Below are 3,831 nucleotides of genomic sequence, written 5' to 3' on the forward strand. Positions count from 1 at the left end.
GAGGTTCCACGTGGATTTCTAGAATATTCTTTGACTTTTAGCACTTTTGCCATTCAATTAATATCTGAAATGTGTAGGAACAGCAGCATAAGGTCATCAAAAGAGCACTTAGCTTGGAGTTCATCTGTGGGATTTTCATTCAAGTCAGTTCACTGGGCTTTAGTTTGTTCAGAAATGGGAATAATCTTAGATCTGTTTTCTTTTAGGCTTAGCCTCCTTGCTATAGTTTGAATGAATTCCCAGTGGTAAAGAAACTAGTTCTTTCCAGTATGTCTTTGGGGCAATATCACTCTAAGAGACAACATCAGAACTATCACCCCCACGCCCACTCCAGCTTGTTCAGAGATTTTTCATTATCCACACCTCCCTTTACAGTTACATACTGGTAACTTCTAACTTTCTGGGAAATAAAATATAACTTCTCTGTTCCAAAAGTTGAAGGACCACTTCCCTTAACAACAAAGCCTACAGGGAAGGAATGTCGATACCTAAGTATAAATCAGCCCTATCCCTCATTTCTCATGCTACTCCTTAAAAAAAAAAAAAAAACAAAAAAAAAAAACAGGTTTGTTCTAACCTTCAGTGAGGATGGTTTAAACTAAGAATTGCCTACAATGGCAATTAATATTTATTAAACAATACTTTGATCTTCACAATAAACCTAGAAGTACCCCATTTACTATATGGGTATTCTCAGACACAGAGAAGTTAAGTCATTTTTCTAAAGTCATATAACTCGTATTAACAGAGTTAAGATTTGAGCCCAGTTTCCTTAGAGCAGAGACTTAGCCATACTTGATTCTAACTCATAGAAATATCTTCTACTCTTCAGTCTGCTATTCCAGGCCAGGGCTGACTCTGGCCTAGATGTAAATCAGGTCTTCAAATTTTTTTTCAGCACCTTTTCCCCACCTCAGGCATCCATTTCTTTCCCACCCTCCATTAAGTGTTTTTTTTTCTAGAATAAAATCAGTCAAGAAATGTAAGTCACTACCTTGCTTTAGGGCATGTTTGCCTTAGGAACACCTTGCTCTTGATAATGAGGATGGCTTCAGAAGGTGAGTAGTAGTTATCTCCAAACATAACAAGTTGGATACATTAAACATCTACAGCTTTATATATGTCAATCATATCCCAATAAAGCAGTTTTAAAAATACCTTGCTTTATTTTGCAGCCTAACACTTGCTCAGATAGCTGCCATTAGACATCTGTGAGCAAATGTAGAAGGGAGAATGAGATAGAAATGTGTAGGCCAAGCAGAGGATTTTTCTTAAAGCCTCAGAAAGCACACCATACAGAATTTCTGACTCCACTCATGTTCTCTTGCCAAAAGTAGCCGGGTTTTTTTTTCTTAATAAAGAATGGAAATTGCATCCAAGCCTGTTTAATTCAGCTTCATTATTAACATAGGACTCTAAAGTATACCCAGAAGCAGATAAATAAAAGATGATTGACCTCCGTGAGCACACATATCACTACCTCACTGGAGAGATGGAGCACACATACTAAGAGAGGACACAACCAAGTAAAATGCTGTTTAGTTAAAGAATTAAAAGCAATACTCAGTTATATAATGTGCCAAAGTGACTAATTAAGGCAATAACTGCTATCAGAGATTTAGGCACCCGGGGCACCTGGGTGGTTCAGTCAGTTGAGTGTCCGACTTCAGCTCAGGTCATGATCTCACAGTTTGTGGGTTCAAGCCCCACGTTGGGCTCCGTGCTGACAGCTCAGAGCCTGGAGCCTACTTAGGATTCTGTGTCCCCCTCTCTCTCTGACCCTCCCCCACTCACTCTCTCTCTCTCTCTCTCAAAAATAAATAAACATTAATTTTTTTAAAAAAGCAAAAAAGATTTAGATGTTGGAAAAATAGGTTTATTCTATAGAATTTGGAAAGATTTCCAGAAAGAGGGATGACTTGATATAAGCATTAAATGATATAAAGAGAAAATAGAAACATTAAAATTGGAGAAATAAAAACAATAGTGCAGAAGTTAGTACAAAAACCTCATCAGGTTGAAACAAAGCATCTATAGTTCTTCCTCTCCCCTCTCTGCCTGTTCAGTTACTCCATGAACATTCACTGAGCTTCTATTTTGTGCTATTTGACACCACTGTATGAAGGTCCTTCATTCTGAGAGTTTATATTCTAGTGGGAAGATAGACACATAAGCAAATGGAGGAATACAAATTCGGATCATGATAAATGCTGTGGGAAAAAAAATGGCACAATGGGATAGAGAGTTACCAAGGAAAACTCTTATGAATTGAATTGTGTCCCTGAAGAATTTATATATAGAAGTCCCAGCCCCTAGTATGACAGAATGTGATTGTATTTAGAGATAGGCTATTTAAAGAGGTGGTTAAAAATGAGGTCACCAGGGCAGGCCCTAATCCACTATGACTGGTGTCCTTTTAAGAAGAGGAAATCTGGACACAGACACATAGAGAGAAGACCGTGTGAACACAAGGGAGAAGACACCCATCTATAAGCCAAAGAGGGAGGCCTCAGAAGAAACCAACCTTGCCAGCACCTTGATCTCAGACTTCTAGCCTCCATGAGTTTGAGAAAATAAATTTCTGTTGTTTAAGCTACGCAGTCTGTGGCTTTTCATTACCACAGTCCTAGCAAACAGAAGACTACTTCAGTTACTACAGTCAAGGAGGACTTCTCTCAGCAGGTAACAGGTACTATCTGGGCCGAAACCCAAAGGAACATTGTCCCCAACAGAGAAAAGGACATGTATAAGGCACATGAAACAGAAATATCAAATGACAGAAAGAAAGCCAATATAACTGTGGCACAGTGAATGTGAGTGTGTGTGATAAATACTGTCTCCTGGAGAGCACAGACATATTCTCTCCTGTTTCACAGGGATGGTATACAAGTACAAATAATAGGACCAGGAGTGGGAAGTGTGGTCCTTAGAGAAGGACTGAGGACAATTCTCCCATCCTACAAGGAGGGAAGGTAAAATATGTATGAGCAGATACATATCAGTTTTACCGATTATTATTATTATTATTTTTTATGGAACGCTTCACGAATTTGCGTATCATCCTTGCGCAGGGGCCATGCTAATCTTCTCTGTATACCGATTATTTTTAAAATAAAATGTGAAGCAAGGTCATCAGCTGAGGTAGTTAGAAGAGAAACAATGCCACCTCAGTCAGTGAGAAAGTTAAGCTGTGAGAAGTTGGCAGGACTGACAGTCTGTGCTGGGTGCCCATTCAAGATCGGTGGTTACAATTTTAAAGGGAGAAAGTCATCATATTAGCTTGATTTTCTCCAACAATGCTCAGCTGTGATCAGGTTCAGGGTAAGCAGAGTTGAGTTTAACCAGGCTTGTTATGTTGCACATGAGTATGACTGGGGACAAGAGAGTAAAGGGGGTTTTCAAGAGTGTGTTGATAATACCAGGCCAAGGAATCTACAAGTTCCCCTTTTTTTCTTCCTATGTGGGTTTGACCTGCTAAGAGTTCCAGTAGCTCTTAGGATAGGATCGGGCCTAATTATAATAAGTCTTAAATACCCAGAATGGAAAGTAGACTTGATCCTGGAAAAAATGGGTAATCATTCATGATATTTTGAATAAAGAAATGATAAAGTTTTTTAAAAATCTAACATGATTCATAGAAAAAGAAAACTAGGAAAAGATATCTCCTCTCTTGAGATTTCAGCATTTGTAGCAGTCTATTTACATGTGAGTATACACAATAGGAAAGCAATGTTATCATTAAAGAGCATCTTAGTAAATCAATTTTATCCACTGTGCAAGGTCTAGTAAATAAAAATTAGTGAAATGTGACTCCCATATTCTAGGGACTAT

General features: G+C 38.4%; 1 pseudogene; it reads right to left on the reverse strand.

Moving 5' to 3' along the window:
* Window positions 1-3,026: 3,026 nt before the first annotated feature.
* LOC122236779 lies at window positions 3,027-3,118 on the reverse strand (annotated as a pseudogene).
* Window positions 3,119-3,831: the final 713 nt, after the last annotated feature.

This window comes from Panthera tigris, chromosome A2, assembly GCF_018350195.1.
Source record: "Panthera tigris isolate Pti1 chromosome A2, P.tigris_Pti1_mat1.1, whole genome shotgun sequence".
Lineage (NCBI taxonomy): Eukaryota > Metazoa > Chordata > Mammalia > Carnivora > Felidae > Panthera > Panthera tigris.